This window comes from Myodes glareolus, chromosome 15 (assembly GCF_982192425.1).
Source record: "Myodes glareolus chromosome 15, mMyoGla1.1, whole genome shotgun sequence".
Taxonomy (NCBI): domain Eukaryota; kingdom Metazoa; phylum Chordata; class Mammalia; order Rodentia; family Cricetidae; genus Myodes; species Myodes glareolus.
This window is the reverse complement of record NC_142040.1, coordinates 10,130,972-10,148,899: the sequence shown is the minus strand read 5'-3', so window position 1 is coordinate 10,148,899 and position 17,928 is coordinate 10,130,972. Positions and strand designations below refer to the sequence as shown.

At 40.2% G+C, this 17,928-nt stretch overlaps 1 long non-coding RNA gene across 1 annotated transcript; it reads right to left on the bottom strand.

Moving 5' to 3' along the window:
* Positions 1-223: 223 nt before the first annotated feature.
* On the bottom strand, positions 224-2,201 carry LOC125414065 (uncharacterized). The gene is made up of 2 exons (XR_007236133.3): positions 1,885-2,201; positions 224-483 (listed from the first exon to the last, which is right to left on the bottom strand). It is a non-coding gene; the product is annotated as an uncharacterized LOC125414065 (long non-coding RNA).
* Between the last annotated feature and the right edge of the window lie 15,727 nt (positions 2,202-17,928).

Here is a 17,928-nt window from a genome sequence, read left to right as displayed (position 1 = left end):
CCAGGGTACTAGAACTACACATATGAATCTGCCAAGCAACACTCTAAGAAACCATTCTCTTCCACGGAAGATACTGAGAAACTGGACATATAAGAAATGGACATATATGAAACACTGTTGCCAGAAACACTGAGGAGTCCCACATTGGATGTCATATGCTACCAGGGAAATTATGGAGTTTCCCTTTGAGTTTTTCATTTCGTTAATATAAATGGACTCAGTGGGAAGCTCCAAGATATTTTTATCAGTGTTTGATAGAAAACAACTGGGAAAGCAAGCTGCAAGTCTCAGGAGCTGCTGGACGAAGGTATACGGCAATGAGAAAGATAGTCATGTCTTCTGGCTTAGACTGGCATGCTCAGTAACGGAGGTCAGCAAACCACCACATGGCAACAAGCTGCTACACGGCAGAAAGGGAGTAGCTTCAGAGGAGTGAGACAGCCCAAAGTGCCAAAGACAACATGGTTAGATTTTGGCCAGCATCTGAAGAAAGAAATAGAAACAGAAAAGTTATGTTTTCTGAGTTAGGATTCAGATAGGCAGGCAGAAAGAAAAAAAAAAACTCATGAAATGAAATCTGTAAACCCAAGAAGGAGAGTGCATTATCCCCATTAGGGGAGAATTATTCCTCCTATAGTTTTAGTGTAGCTTTAGGTGAATCAGCCTGCATGAGGGGATATCTCTCGGGCAACTGATTGACAGGCCCAACTAGATTAACTCTGAAGGAAGGAGACAGTGATATATAATGTTCCAATCTTTTTTTAAAAATATTTATTTATTTATTATGTATACAATATTCTGTCTGTGTGTATGCCTGTAGGCCAGAAGAGAGCACCAGACCCCATTACAGATGATTGTGAGCCACCATGTGGTTGCTGGGAATTGAACTCATGACCTTTGGAAGAGCAGGCAATGCTCTTAACCTCGGAGCCATCTCTCCAGCCTGTAATGTTCCAATCTTTAGAGCTTATCAGAATGTCATGTCTCCACCTAGGGCCAGAGGGATTCAATTAGGGAGGGACCCATCTTCCATGGCCTCTAAAGATTCTGCCACATTTCCCATCGAGGGTGGAGATCCTGAAATAATGTAGAAGTGCTGAAATTTGGGGATAGTTGTGGCTGATTTACACCATCAAAGCACAGAGGTCCAGCTCCAAAGCTATTCACCAGCAGGGATTAAAGCCTAGACTGGTGTCTGTCATATTCTTGGGTATAGCTTCCACCCAGAGATGCTGCTACAGGAGTCAAGAAAGCAAGGAATCAGGAACCAGACAGAATTCTCTCCTGCCTTGTTCAAGGATATTTCTAAAACTGAAGCTCTTGAGGTCCCTGTCCTAAGTTAACTGTTTTCTACCCTGTCCTTATTACCAGCACCCTCCCAGGTCATGAAAAAGACACATCTTCTACTAACTCTGTTATAAATACTACTTTAATTGCCAGAATTAGTCAACAGCCCTGTGAGATAAATCAGCTTTTTGTTTAGCCCTGAAAATATAAGCAGATTCTTCATTAGAAATGAAATTTACATCTCTGCCTTCTCGGCAGATGAAAAGGGAAGGATGGGGAGGTACAGGCAGCACCCCTGTGTAGTCTGGGAGACAGGAAGAGCAGGGAGGAGGACAGAGAATAAAATAGCTTGCCTCTCTGCACGCCCCTCTTTCCCTCCTGCGCCACCGCCACCGTGAGTGCTATGCCAAGCACATCCACCCTCCCTGCTCATGGGGGAGGGCCAAAAGCTTTACATTACACCACTGGTTTACACCCTGAGAACCGTCTTGTGAGCTGCAAAATACACTTTGAAGCAACTTTCTAAAAGGCACGTCTATATTTACCAATGTGTTCCACATGATTAAACTGTGAAATTTGTCTCCAGTTTGGCAATACCTTAGAGAGATGTTGTGAGGTTTAGAAAGAAAAGGCCTGTGAAGTGCCTTAAATTCCACGGAGGGGAAGCACGGTAGACTTCCAAGGTGCTGTTACACTCCCTGAGGCTCCGTTGGTGCAACAGCAAGCAAAAGCTCATAAGTTATGATGTCACAATGTTGTCATGCAGCATCATCCACAGTGAGACCAAGAAAAAGCTGGTTTTTTTAAGAGCCTCTCTCCCCTCCTCGGCTTGCTAAAGCATATGGTCTTCAAAACTAGTTCACAGTGAACTTCATCTCTGCCGCTGCTGTAAATGAAGTTTCTTCTCAGGCAGATGTCAGTGCTAAAAGTTTGGTACTCATAAATACCAAATTTACATAAAATCTATATAGCTTTTTGCAAAAGTCTTTTTGGTGGGCGTAGGCTTGTCGGCTGGGAAGCCTAGTGCACTTTCTTCTTCCTGTAGTCATAATACATCTCACTAATTGAAGAAGCAATGATTCTGACTGATTCGTAGATGGTACTCTGAAAGCCCTCTCTGGCTTTAGTGCCATCTGTCACACTGAAAGAAATTACAAAGTGTACAGAAAGAGATTCTTGGACTATGAAGTTAGACCTGTGGTTTCAAACTATGGGTCACTATTTATGAAAAATGCACTACAGAATTCAGCGAGAATTGACTGCATAAGTATTTTACTCCCACAAAAACAACTTCTTGATTATCAGAAATGGGTTAAATCAAGATGTGAGAGTTAGCCAATAAGAGGCTAGAGAAAATGGGCCAGGCAGTCATTTAATCAGTACTATTTCTGTGTGATTATTTCAGGTGTATTTCGGGTGTAAGCTAGCTGGGCGGGATGAACAAAGAGCTTATAGCTAGACAGGATGACAAGCAGCCCACTCCTCCAGTTACAATAGTCTGGGCCCAGGCAGGGCAGTGTAACCTGTAATTTCAGAACCCTGGAGATAGAGGCAGAAGGATCATGACTTCAAATCCAGCCTGGACTTCACAGTTGAAAACATATGGTGTAGTCTAATATTTATGCAAGCTGACTTTCACAAACTTTCTGAAATGAACAAGATTACTGACGACTTCTAACCCACTGGCCATAATTTTCTGCATTAATAAAATGGAGCTGAAGAACCGGCGGGATGACGAAGAACCCTTAGTGAAGCAGCTAAGTGGCTGTGGGGTGTGTGGACGGAATGGCTGCGGGCTGCAGCACAGGTCTACTGGGACTCTCCAAATCTGGAAAAACGAGGCCATGGGAGCTGCACAAAAGGATTCTCCTCTGATTAGTCTGTGGACCTCCCTCTGTGGCCCTGCCTTCTGCGGCCCCACCCTCCTTTACAGCTTGTTGATTTGGTTACCTACCTGGAGATCACAGACGGTTCTTGGCCTGGTGATTGCTCCTCTTTTAACTTGATGTAGCATATCTTTATATGTACAACATGGTCTAACACTTTTAGGGAAAACCTCAAGTTGTTTGGAAACACTCCAGTGCCATTCCTACAACAAAATGGGATCAGAACACCACTCTGCTTAAAACTTAGGAAAGCCTCTTTGGACTTCTGGTTCAAGCTAAGCTTCCAAATGTCCTTCTTGAACAGTATTTCCAAATTCCACTCCGATGGGTGAATAGATAGAAGCTCCACATCAATCGGCCACAAGCTCCTCGATTCCAAATCCTTGGCTTTCTCTCCCTGTGTATCAAGCTTGAGCTTGTGAAGCGGTGTAGTGTCTACTTGGACACGTCTTTCTCTACCAATTAAGAAGTTCAGAAGTTAAAGAGTCACTTACTCTGAGGCACATTACTATATTGAAAAAAACCTCTTTTGTCAATATTTAAATAATTAACAAGAAGATGTGTTTGCTCTAAGCAGTAGCTCATGATTTGTGGTAAAATAAGAAGGCTGGATGGGTGAGTGTATCAATGCCATGTAAATGAGAAGTTCTTGTGATAATCTTCAAGGATGCTTCCAATGTCCCCTCCCAAACTTTGAACAATGCTTAAAGGGCCAGAAGGACTCTAGGAAAAATAACTCCTTTGAAAAGTCTCCTGTTCATTTAATGAGATTGTTTCTGTCTTATGTCTCCTTTATTTTGTTTTTACTTTTATTTTCCTAAATACAATTGACTGAAGCATGCATTTAACAAGAGGTTTACACACACGCACACACACACACACACACACACACACACACTCACTCACAAGTATGGAGACACATTCCTTTACTCCCTGCACTGAGAACCAGACTGATCTCTCTTTACGTTACAGGCCAGCCTGGTCTACAAAGGGAGTTCACAGAGACACCAGGGTTACATAATAAGACTCCATCTTTAAAACAAGCAACTATGTCTCTTTCCTATCGTTCCCTTATAAATCACACCCCCTTGTGGTAATAAATGCATGTAACTTAACCCTTCATGTTTCTCTGTCAGAGAGTTTCTACAACACGGCCTACAAATCACTTTATAAAAACCCAAATAAACTAACGAAGGTAGAAAACATGCGAAATTTTAAGTGTTCTTGTGTCAAGAAAAAGAAGAAAGAAAAAAAATGGCAAATTCAAACCAATGTAAGTTAAGTAAGTCACCCTTTGATCATGATCAAACGATGTCTTGGGAAACAGTGCTAGGTGAGGCTCCCGCTGTATGGACAGCCCAGAGTGGACTCATGCAGCCCTCACTGCCGCAACAAACCAGCAATCAGCGCAGCAGCTGACATCAATATGCATGGCATAGCCTCTTGCCCCGGAGATGACAATGAAGAGGACATCAGCTTAAGACAGGAACAGGAAAAACCCATGCATTCAGGAAACAAAGAAAGCACTGATGTATGGAGCAATTGCATGTGCGTTACAGCATACACACACACACACACACACACACACACACACACACACACACACACAAACTTAGCAAGTAGAGCACACTTTGGAAACATGATAAAAATACACTGGAAACAAAGTAGCTTACCAAGTATTGTTGTGGGATATTTGATCACACTGTGTGAAGACGTGTCTCTGTCCTTCCTTGCTTGCCTAAGGTACCTTCTGATTGGCTAGTTTAATAAAAAGCTATGTGACCAATAGCTAGACAGGAGAGGATAGGCAGGACCTGAGGGCAGAGATAGGAACTCTGGGAAGGAATCTAATCTCGCCAGGAAATGCAGAAGAAGTTGGACATACAGTACTTAGGAGAGGTAGTAAGCCATGTTGCAGAAGGTGGATTAATAGAAATGGGTTAATTTAAGTTTTAAGAGCTAGTTGGGAACAAGACAACTAAAGCCAAGCTTTCATACTTAATGAGAAGTCTCTTGGTCATTATTTGGCAGCTGGCAGTCCAAAGAAAGTCCGACTACAAAGAACCTGCTGGTCGTGCATAACTGTGTGCAGTGTACTTTTTTAGGACGGTGGGCAGCAGGCTTTGTTTTCATACCAGTTACCACCTGTGAGGATGTGCTGTGCTGTGTCCTCATGGTAATGAAAAGACTTTTCAGCTCAGTTATAATCTTATGAGATCATCATCATGTATGTGGCCTGCCATTGATCAATATTATCCTCACGCATTTTAAGGCTGAAAGTTAACTTATTCTTGAATCTTTTTTAATCATTATATTATCAAATAACTCACACCACCAATTTTCTTTGGTATTTTATTTTTACTGTTCCTGATAAAACCCATCCAACAATCTCTGAATGACAAATTAAAACAAATGCAGAAACAATTACTTTATAAGATGTGATCTAATACCATGAGGTAAAGAGGAAACATGATTCCTAATGGTATTCTGCTATACTCATAGATCAAGTTGTCAGCAGATAGGCTTCCTCCATCAGCAGATGGCAGTGTGCTAAGAGAGAGTTTAAACTGGAGGTCTCCATCAATTGGAGGTCCGTCCTCTCGGAGATAGAGGAACCCTGCAGAAGAGGGAGAGGAAAGACTGTAGGAGTCAGAGGGGATGGAGGAGACCAGAATAGGGCCCACCAAATAAACAAAACAGGGCTCACACTGGCTCCACAGAGACTCAAGTAGCAAGTATAAAGCCTGCATGGGTCTGCACCAGGTCCGCTGCATCTGTTATAGCTAGTACCTTGGTGTTTTTGTGAGACTCCTAACAGTGGGAGCAAGTAAATCCCTGACTCCTTTGCCTGCTCATGAGACTCTTTACATTCTACTGGATTGCCTTGACCAGCCTCAACACGAGGGCTTTCACCTTCTCTTATTGTATCTTGTTTTGCCGTGTATGGCTGTTGTCTCTTGGAGGCCTGCTCTTTTCTGAAGAAGAAACAGATGGGGAAGTAGATCACAGGGATAGGGGAAGTGGGGGGGGGCTAGGAAGAGTAGAGGGAGTGTAGAATCTATTTTCAACTAAAAAGAAAAGAAGAAAGAGGAAACAGTTCATCAGCTTCATAATTTTTAAACATTGACTTTATTTTATGTGTATGAGTGTTTGCCTATATGTATGTAAGTGCCCACAGAGTCCAGAAGAAAGTGTTAGATCTCCTAGAACTCAAGTTACAAATGGATATGTGTCACAATGTGGATGCTGGAAACCAAATTCAAGTCCTTTGCAAAAGCAGCAAGTGCTCATAACTGCTGAGAAATCCCTCCAGTCCAATTTCATAATTTTAACCAACCTTCTGTTTGCCTATTATAATGATTACAAATTAACACTGAGTACTGTATCCTCCAATTCACAGGAATAATTTCCCATACTAGAAAGGAAGGTGCCCGTGTTACTTTCTCCACTATTGCTATGAAAACCAGGAGAACAACTTAATGAGAAAGCTTGATCTCCTAAGTCCTTGCCTTTGGGAAGAAATCATAAGGTGGGAACATGGGCTGAAGTACTTTCTTCAGTTCTTGGTCAATAGGAAGCAGAAACGAGAACATACAAGAGAAAGAGTCCAAAGCAAGATATGGTCCAAGAGTATGCCCACCCCCAGTGACTGACGTCAATGCCCAAGTTCTGCTCCCAACCTTTCAATAATGTCACCATATTATGAATGCCTTAAATGATTAATTCATTGACTTGGTCAGAGCTCTCATGATCTCATTGTCTCTGGTATATTCAAGAAACACCCTGTTATGCCTTATTAATCTTCTGGGACTGTCTCAGTACAATGGACTGATCATCACTGTCTACTTGATAACCTATGACTTTGCAGTAGAGACTTGTAAATATCTAGAGGAAAACAGCATTCTTTCACCTATTGCCTTGGACACAGGTACACATTGTGCTATCTGGCTCTGATCCTGATGGAAACCTTTGTTTCAATAAAAACTGGCCATTCTCCAGGGAGTTGAATTAACACGTATTCCTGGCCTGGCAATCTCAAGGTATAACTGCAGCAACTCTTCTAAAGTTGCTTTGAATGCTAATAAATCTTCTGTTTTTATTTACCTTTCCACTTGACAATGTCTTCCCACTGAGTAATCTAAGATGCCTGAGGGTAAAGACCATGTCTGCTCTAACCTGGGACTAGACCTAAACATTTATTTGAAGACATCAAGAGTACAATGATTTGAGCAAGAGTATTTCTTAGCTTGTTACTTTGATGTATGTGTCCTTACCTAGAGAGATAGATTAATACTGTGTACTATGAATAGAAAGAACAATGAATTAAGCAGAAAAACACCTTGACTCTTCCTCAAATTACCTCCTAGAAGAATGTAAACACAAATGGGAATTTGAATATGACAAATGTCTGTAGTTAAGTTAAATCCATCTCAAACAAAAATTAGCTACAAATTGTAATAGAAAAAAATGGAAAAAGGATTGTAATCCTCTATGTGTTACATCCTAACAAAAACATCATAGTTCAAGCATTATATCCATTTAACAGCTGAGGAGCTTGAGAATTATGACACAGTTTATGGAATTTGCTATCATCATACACCTATTGTGACAGAAAAGGAACGCAAGTTGATTTCAAAGCCAATGCTTTTCTACTGCCACAAGAAAGACCCCTAATAAATTCTCAACGTACGAAAATCAAAGTTGGATGAAGTTTTAATTATATTAGAACTAAAAGCAGAACATAAAGACCAAAAAAAAACTTAATAGGTAAAGGCAAAACCAACACTGCTAACAGCACTGGAATAGGAAATGGGAGTTTTAGAGTGTGCTGCACTCCCTCATCCTAATCATGAATGAGTCAATTCTTTTGGCTAAATTTGCCTCTGAGAATCTTTCCCAATTCTACTTTAATAAGCATAGATAACTTTATTGTATACAAACATCACTTTAGGGAACTTGCTACATTGTAGATTCTTGAACTCTACCTCGAGATATTCTATGCCAATTTAGTAAGTATGCCCAAGAGTATACCTCCAAGGCCACTCCATTTCAAAATATCCTAAAACAACCCAGAAAAACAGGAGTAAAAGAACTCATACTACCATGCTTTTTTTGTTACCTCAGCATACATACCACAGAGTATGGGCCTTCTTCTTTGAGAAAAGCCATTCCATCCACTGAAAGATGGATCAAGAAGGTAGAGTGATGGATAGTGAGCTGGCGTCATATCCTAGAGTTAATCAAGTAATGGATAGATGGTAGATTAATGGTTCTTCAATAAGATTCTTTTCAGGAAGGTATATTTAAGAGTAAGTAATTTTAATTTATTTTTAATGTTGGTGAAAACAGAGGTTATTGGCAAAATGCTGGTAGATATGACAGTGAGATTTTATGGAATTTCTTTTAAAATTTTTTATAAAGTAGTGATAGAGGTTATTAGGGGAGAAAACAAATGCAAAGAATTTAAAGTATTATATGAAAGGGAAAGTACAAAAATAATCATCAGTTTATTCTCTCACCTTTTAGATTAGACAGACACAGCTATCACGTGTGTCAGGTCCTACAAGAGGCTTGTGGTCTTGGGTCCCAAAGAAAACTAATCAGCTAGGTTGTGTATCGTTCACTAACCACATTCAGCTTCACAGTTACAGACCCAGAACAAACAACTGGAAGGTATATAATTTTGACTCAGTAAGGGCAATTAATCAAAGAGAAAAGGGAAAATTCCTATGAAGGAATTTTCTAGGAAGGATTTTTCTGGAATATTATTTTAAGATGCAATATATTTGTTATGCTGTGGAACATTTGTTTTAATGTTGCAAAGGTGTGCTGTAGTCTTTTATGTTACATTTGTTTAACTCTGTAAAATTGTGTTACTTTGCCTATTTAAAACACAGGATTGGTCTAACGAAGAGCTGAACAGCCAATAGCAAGGCAGGAGGAAGGATAGGCAGTGCTGGCAGGCAGAGAGAATAAATGAAGGAGAAAAAGAAGGGTTGGGAAACAAGAAAGATCAAGGAATGAGATAAGAATAGGCCAGCCACCCAGCCACCCAGTCACACAGTCACATAGTCAAATACAAGTAAAAACAAAAAAACAAAAAAAAACAAAAAACAAAACAAAACAAAACCCAAGAAAGTGCAGGGAAAGAAAAAAAAAAAGGAGAGAGATAGAGATTACAAAAGATAAGGGTAAAAGTCCAGAAGCTAAAGATAGATGGAATAATTTAAGTTAAGAAAAGCTGGAAAGCTGGCTAGAAATAAGGCAAACTAAGGTCAGGCATTCATAAGAAAGAACAAGCCTCCATGTGTATTTATTTGGGAGCTGGGTGGCGGGCCCCCCAAAGAACACAAGAATATAAAAACAACCAACCAACAACAGAGTATGATGAATCTAAGTAAATTAACTAAAGGAGGAAGAATGGTTGTCAAATGGTTTGACCTGGTGGGAGAGCCAACGTCTTAGTGATGTTAAAGAACGATTGCAGTTATAAAGAGAAAAAGAAAATAGAAAAAGGATGGCAAATGATGGCCAGAGAATGGAATTCATGAAAGTGTTTTGCAATTATTAGTCAAAATCTAAGCTGTAACTATGAAAATTTTCTGACCTTGGTCTTCAGTTCCTAGAGGGTGGTCCTGAAAATCTCCTACATGGCAGGAATAACCTTGTTATCGCCCATGAGTCTCATGGCTTATACTAACCAGATGTGGTCGTTTCAATACAAGTTGCCCCGATGCGTCCATAAGGAGTGACATTATAAGGAGGTGTGGCCTTTTGGGAGTAGGTGTGGCCTTGTTGAAGGAAGTGTGTCACACCGTCCCAGATGCTCAAGCCATGCCCACTGTATCACTCTGAAGATCCAGATGTAGAACTCTCAGTTCCTTCTCCAGCATTATGTCTGCCATATCTGCCCTTACACCTAACCCATTAGGTATCATGAGGAGGGCAAGAAACAACACTTATGGTCCCAAATATTTTAATAATTCATCACATAAGCAGTCAGTGATGGATCAGGGCTGCAGGACAATGACTTGGGAGCCGTATTTCTCCTGATAGTCCCAAGCAGGGGCAGAAGTGGGGTTTACAGACATAAAACTCACAAAAATTTGTTGCCAAGTTCCATTTCCAGTTTTCACAAATCAGAATTTAGAGATCAGGGCTTCCTTGAGTATCCCATCATTGTCAACTGACATACAATGTAAGCCTTTCAGTCCAACCAACCAGGCTCATTTGTTCCCTCTGTTGTTAGGAACAACCATAATGTTTCTAGAGAACTAAAGATGTGTAATGACAATTTCTATGGTTTAAGGAGGAGGTTGTTCAGCCATTGGGAAGGTCTCAGCTCCCCTAGGTCTTGGGAACCTGAACTTTATTTCATCCTGAAGTCAAAATGGCAGTACTCAGGCCAAGGTGTTTTTGCCTGCTCCCTTCACCACCATGCTTCCTGCCATGTTAATAATGAACTAAACTTCTGAAATTATTAGCCAGCTCCAATTAAGTGTTTTCCTTTATAAGAGTTACTGTGGTCATGCTGTCTGTTACTGCAATAGAAACTCTAACTAAACACTAAGTGATTGATAATCTATATGAAATGACACAGGACAGGGACCTGGCTACTCCTCAAAAATAAATCCTGTAACTAAAGAGTTGGGGTTTTGAGACATGTGATATCACCCTGATGGAAACAGACCTAGAGACTGAATTCAATTCGGTCAGTGACTCAATCATTCTTTCCTATATGATACAATCCTAGTAAATACTTGAGATCAAAAGGTTGGGTGATCTTCCTTGATAGGCAATGTTCTGCATATGTCATTATACTTCAGCGTGCGAAGTTGATGATTGTCCCTTGACTCCATGGGGTGAAGACACTGGAAACTTCCTACATGAAGGCCCCTACTGTGAAGCAGTACCTCCTATGTATTTACTCTTAGCTGACTCTTACTCCTATCTCTTTACTTCAATAAGACTGTAATCATAAGAAAATCAGAACAAAAAAGACCATAAAAATTCTAGATCTTTGGGATAACTCTTTGCATCAAAACAAAAAAGAATGAAACCAGAGAAAGCAACAAAATGAACACACTAGAAAATTGCTGTGCGACAATGCTTTTACCCTGTAAAGATTTGTTTCTTATACTTGTTTCATAAAATGCTGATTGGCAGGTAGCCAGGTAGGAAGAAGAGGTGGGGCAATGAGAACAGGAGAATTCTGGGAAGAGGATTCTGCAGTCTGTAGTTGTGACCCAGCAGCAAAGAAAGCAAGATGTGACTGCCTCGCCAAAAAGGTACTGAGCCACGTGGTTAACTCAGACAAGAAGTATGGGCTAATGTAAGTTATAAGAATTAGTAAATAAGAAGCCTGAGCTAATGGGCCAATTGGTTTGTAACTAATGTAGACCTCTGTGTAATTCTTTGGGACATAACGGCTACAGGACTGGGTGAGGCAGAAAACCTCAATCAACAGAATGGCACCCACTGTGGACAATTGCATCCACATAAAGGCTGAGAGAGCTTGGGAAGTAATTCTAGACAGAAAAGAATAGAGTAAAGCACAGCTTATTGATAGCAGCACTTTCTTGGGTGGGCTCTGCTTGCAAGTAGTCTTATTTAAAAGAGGTTTCCTGACTCAGTTATAGCTGCAAAACCTTGTAGCTTTTGTAAGGGCTCCTGCCACGAAACTCCCAAATGGTGTTATGAAAAGCTGACTGCATGCTTTTTGGTGGTGGCAAGGACCTTTAAATGCCATAGAGTTGTGGCAATAACCACAGCTTCAGCCAGTACCTCCATCATGAGGCTGGAATCTCAGAAAGCTAAGGAATGGGCTGGATCCAGCCATCAAAGCCACAGCTTTAATCCTAGTAATATTGCTTAGCAAATTAAAGACTCGTGTGGTCAGAAAAAGAAAGAGATACACAGTAAAGATAGATTCAAAGGCAAAGAAAAGATCTAAATTGTTTACTGTGTGTTTAAAAATATATGTAGGCTTTGGAGAAAAAAAAGCATGAAGTTCTTAAAAGAAAAAAAAGAGAGTAGTTGGGTGTGTTGGCACACACTTTTAATCCCAACACTTGGGAGGCAGAGTCAGGCCTCTGTGAATTCAAGGACAACCTGTTCTACAGCAGGAGGTCCAGGACAGCCAAAGATACACAAAGAAACCCTGTCTCAAAAAGCCAAAAATTAAAAGTAAAAATAAAAGAATAGAATTTAAAGGAAAACTATGAAAAGGAAAATGCACAGAGAATCTGTATACTGTATATTATTATGTTGTCTTTGAATTGCTTGACAGCTGAGGAAGGAGCAAGAGCTACTAAAAGACATTTAAATATAAATGCTGCTGAATTAATAAAACAAATATTTTGTAAATGCTTTGGCTTCAAAATTAAGTCAAAAGATATGTTACTTTGGAAAAGAGGTTTTGCTTTTGTTTACACAGAAAATGAGAGGCTATGGATTTATTCTGGGCTAAGAAAAATAAGGTTTGATCAAGGAAGACCTCCCCCCGAGAAATTTCAGCTAAGAGCAGATGACACAGATGTCTGAGTTCTACATCCAGAACAGCCTCAAGATAGCTGGCTGAAATGATCAAGCCTCACAGGATACTCCAGTTATGATTTGGTCATAACTCTAAATTTTCTTTAGGTCCCCATAATATTATCAGTCACCTATTTCAGCAGGAAGTAGTCTAAAAAACTATGACCACATTCCCCCCCCCCAAAATGCACTATGGATATTTTCATTTGTTTAGAATGTTGGTTACAAGTTGTTATGGATAATGGTCAGGAAAAAAGCTAAACAAAGGATATTAGATTCAGAGTTCTTGTTCTTTAAGAAAAAAGGGGGGGATTCCTGTGGCACAATGGTTTTACCCTGTAAAGATTTGTTTCTTATACTTGTTTAATAAAATGCTGATTGGCAGGTAGCCAGGCAGGAAGTAGAGGTGGGACAATGAGAACAAGAGAATTCTGGGAAGAAGATTCTGCAGTCTGCAGTTGTGACCCAGCAGCAGAGGAAGCAAGATGTGACTACCTCGCTTAAAAAGGTACTAAGCCACATGGTTAACTCAGACAAGAATTATGGGCTAATGTAAGTTATAAGAATTAGTAAATAAGAAGCCTGAGCTAATGGGCCAATTGGTTTGTAACTAATGTAGACCTCTGTGTGATTCTTTGGGACTTAATGGCTGCAGGACCAGGTGGGGCAAAAAACCTCAGTCGACAGAAAATCTCAGGGTCATGGGTTCATGCCCCATGTTGGGAACCAATTTGTCGGAGGGATCACTTGTTTGTCCCGGTTGCCCAGAACTAAAATAATCACACAGAAACCATATTATTTAGATCACTGCTTGGCCCATTAGCTCTAGCTTCTTATTGGCTAACTCTTATATCCCAATTTAACCCATCTCCATTAATCTGTGCATCACCACGAGGTCATGGCCTACCAGCAAAGTTTCAGCACATTTATCTCCGGTGGCAGTTCCATGACTTCTCCCTGACTCTGCCCTTCTTTCTCCCAGAATTCAGACCAGTCCTCCATGCCTATCTAAGTTCTGCCCTATAAACAGGCCAAGGCAGTTTCTTTATTCATTAATGGTAATCGCAGCACATAGAGGGGACTCCCACATCTATAAAGCATGTACAATCAAAGTACATCACCCCACAATTACCTTTCCTCTTTAAATTGTCTATCATATTTGTTTATTAGAGGTGTATGTGTACACCACAGTAAGGACATTGTGAAAGGGGAACACCTTAAAGGATTTGGGTTCTTCCCTTTGGCTATGAATACAGGAATCAAACTCAGATTATTAGGCTTGGTGGCAAGTGCCTTTACCCACTGAGCCATCTTACCAGCCCTCATAAACACATCTTTCCTAAGAGTTAGGTGTGTGACATGTTTTTATATATAGGTTAATAAAGCAAAGTATCTTCAGTTCATCACAACTTACCTAAAATATAAGGATGTTATAATTTGGTGGGTAAACGAAGATCCATAGACTCATACTTACAAACTGCTAGTTTAACATTTATTATCTAAGTAAACAAAGACACTAAGAAGTCTCTATTCTTCTTGGTCAAGGTTTGGAAGAGTCTTCACATACCTACTTCTTTCGTTTTTCATTTATTTTTTTATACCAACTGGTTTCCCCTCTCTCCTCTTTTCCTGTTCCCTCCATCCCACACCATCTATCCCTCCATCCACTGTTCCTGCATTCAGAACAAGGCAGGCCTCCCATGGGAGTCAACACAAAATCACATATCACATACCTACTCCGATAACAATGATTTTTATCTAGATATGACTTTTGGGGGTTTTTTGTTGTTGTTTTTTTTTTGCTAAATTACAAAAGAGTCGACCAGGAGCTCTTCATCCAGATGTTGGCAGCTTCATCGACCAACTTTGCTGAAACAATTCTCACTGCAAGGAATATACATGTAGCTCATCTGGGCCATGGAGAAAACTACACTTACAACTTAAAGACGCTTCTTGCCCTGAGAAAGGCAGTTACTGAAAGGATAACTGTTTGATTTGGAGATTTTAAAGACCAATAACTCTTTCAGACTCATATAATAACCAGTTGGGTACTTTTTTTATTAATTATTATTAAACTTACTTGAAAAAATATTTTTTCAGTAATGATTTGTGAATAAAAATGTGTGCTTTTATAATTATTTTTTAAGATTTATTTATTTATTATATATAGTGTTCTGCCTGCATGTATGCCTTCACCCCTGAAGAGGGTACCAGATCTCATTATAGATGGTTGTGAGCCATCATGTGGGTGCTGGGAATTGAACTCAGTACCTCTAGAAGAGCAGAGGGTACTCTTAACCTCTGAGCCAGCTCTCTAGTCCTGCTTTTATAATTATTAAGAATCAGAATTTTAGCCTTAATTTTTGCATTAGAGTAAATGATAATAAGTTACTTGCAAAATACAGCAGCATAGAGCTAAGAGTGGTGGTGCACATCTGTAGACCCAGCCCTCAAGAGGCAGAGGCAGGAGAATGGCTGAAAGTGCAAGATTAGTCTGGTCTACACGGTGAGCTCCAGGCCTCCAGGTGAGCCTCCAGGTGTGTCAGAACTGCACAGTGAGACCATGGATCAAGACAAATAAACAGCAAACAATAGGAAATAGAGGTCTTTTTTTTTTAAGAGAGAAAAACATAAAGTTGAGTGGATAGGAAGCTGGGAGGATTTGGGAAGAGTGGGCCGAGGAAAAGAATATGATCATAGAATATACTAGGTAAAAAAATTAATAGAAAAATTTAAATTGCAACATATTTAATTACTGCTACGATAATTAATATATAAGTTAATTGTGAAACCCTAAAGTTTCATTGTTTTTCACTAGAGACAATGTCTTACTTTCTATAGGCTAATCTAACCTAGAACTTGCTTCATAACCCAGTCTAACCTATAACATGTGATCCAAAATCTCTGCATCTAAGCGCTGGGATTCCAGGCATGTGTCACCATAGATGGCCTGGGATTTTAATCTTAAAATTACTAAAACATCGAGGTTTATATGTAGAAGATGTGTCTTAACAAGATGAAGCTTGAGAAGCAACACTCTTGACAGTCCCTCCCCTGGCAGACATGCTGCTCTCTAGGTTTACATTAGCTAGGACACAGGCTGCAGTTCACTTAATCCAGAGAGTAAGGGACTGCAATCCTGCTGTGTGACTGGGAGTAGAGTGGAGATGACATAGATCACATTTGAGCACCTAATCTTTTTTTTTTTTAACACAAGGTCTTATTATGCAGCCCTGACTGACCTGGAACTAACTCTCTATGTAGACCAGGCTGACTTTGAACTCAGAAACATTCTCCTGGTCTTGCCTCAAAGTCCTGGGATTAAAGGAAAGACAGCCGAACCAAGCTCATGAGAGCTCAAACTCTAGACCTACAAACTCTACAGCTGTGGAGCTTGCATGAGACCGAAGTAGGCTCTCTGCATGTGGGAGACAGTGAAGTAGCTTGGTCTGTTTGAGGGGCCCCTGGCAGTGGGACCAGGATCTATTCCTGGTATGTGAACTGACTTTTTGGAGTCCATTTCCTACAGTGGGATGCCTTGCTCTACCTTGATATGGGGGAGGGGAGCTTTGTCCTGCCTCAATTTAATGTGCCAGGCTTTGTTGACTGCCCATGGGAGGCTTTACCCTTTAGGAGTGGATGGAGAGTGGGCTGGAGGGTGGGAAGAAGTTGGGAGGAAGGATGGGAGGGTGAACTGTGGTTGGTATGTAAAACCAATTTAAAAATTAAAAATAAATAATAAAGGCATGATCCATGACACCTATCCTCAGATTTCTTGATAATAGAAAAGGATTTCTTCCTTCCCAGTTGTAGCTCAGATGTGGCTCAAACATGCAATACCATCTACCTAACATCTCAGTTAATTCAAGTCAGAAGCACGAAACAATCACTTAAGGTGTTGAGGCACAAAGGCGGTCTTCCGAAGTCAGGAGGTGAGAGTGTGAGGGAGGAGGCAGGCTTGCTTTTCACCAGATCCCCCCATATCCCATCAGTTTTCATGTTTAAGGAAAAAAGGCATGTGTACTCAGGAATTTCAGAAGGGGATTGGAAGTTTCAAGAAAACTAAAAGTATCCCAGACTTTTCTAGTGAGAGGAGTTTATCTATAGAAAAGTCAAGGTACATGCCATGGGCTGGAGGTGAAGGGGTGGAGATGAAGTTCAGCTACAGATCATTTGCCTCACAAGCACAAAACTTGGGATAAATCTTCACCACTTACACAAACAAATGTTTAGCACGTAATCCTTTCTATTGATGCCCACTTAAGGAGGTCATAGTTTAGAAGCATTATAACAGAGGCTGGAGTGATGGCTTAGTCACTAAGTGCATTTACTGATCTTTCAGAGGACTTGGGTTTGGTTCCCAACATCCACACGGCAGCACACAATAGTCCATAACTCCAGTTCTAGGGGAACTGACACACACTGCCCTGACTTCTGTGAGTCCCAGGAATATATGTGGTGTACATATATACATATATACATATATACACACATGCAAGCCACACACCATACACATAAGTCTTTTTATTGAAAAAATGATGCAATGAAAATATGCATGTGAATTTTGTGCAAATATTTAAGAATTTATAATAGCAATTTAGTTTTTTAAAAAGTTAGCAACTACCTCAAAAATTACTAAGTTTTTAGAATTCCTTTATATTTTTGATTTAAGATTTATTTTAAGTTATGGGTATAAGTGTGGGATGTGTGCATCTATGAATATGTGCCTGCAGAGGCTAGAATGGCATTAGATCCCCTGGAATTGAAGCTGCCTGAACTGGTGATGGCAACCACACCAAGGTCTTTTGCAACAGCAGTACACAATTTTAACCACCAGGCCATCTCTCTAATCTCCATCGTGCACATTCTTTAACCCAAGTTGCTCACTTGTAAAATATACTAGGTCCAGGAACTTTTAGTCTGTGCATCAGCTGGATCAAAATCGTGACTGCACCCAGTATGACTTTGGTGGGAATGTACTGAATGAATGGGTCCATAGCCCAAGCACTTCTCAAAGCAAAAGTGTTTTCAAATGCAATTATGTCTGTAGGAACCTAAATCTATTACATATTGCCATTTCTGTGTGTTTCAATACTTATCTGACTTATTTCTTGGCAATACTAAAAAACTAGATAAGCTCAATGGAAGCCCGTTCCTGGGAAGCAATGTATGGAGGGACACAGATTGGCTTTTCATTCTAATTCCCCAGAAGCTTTATTCT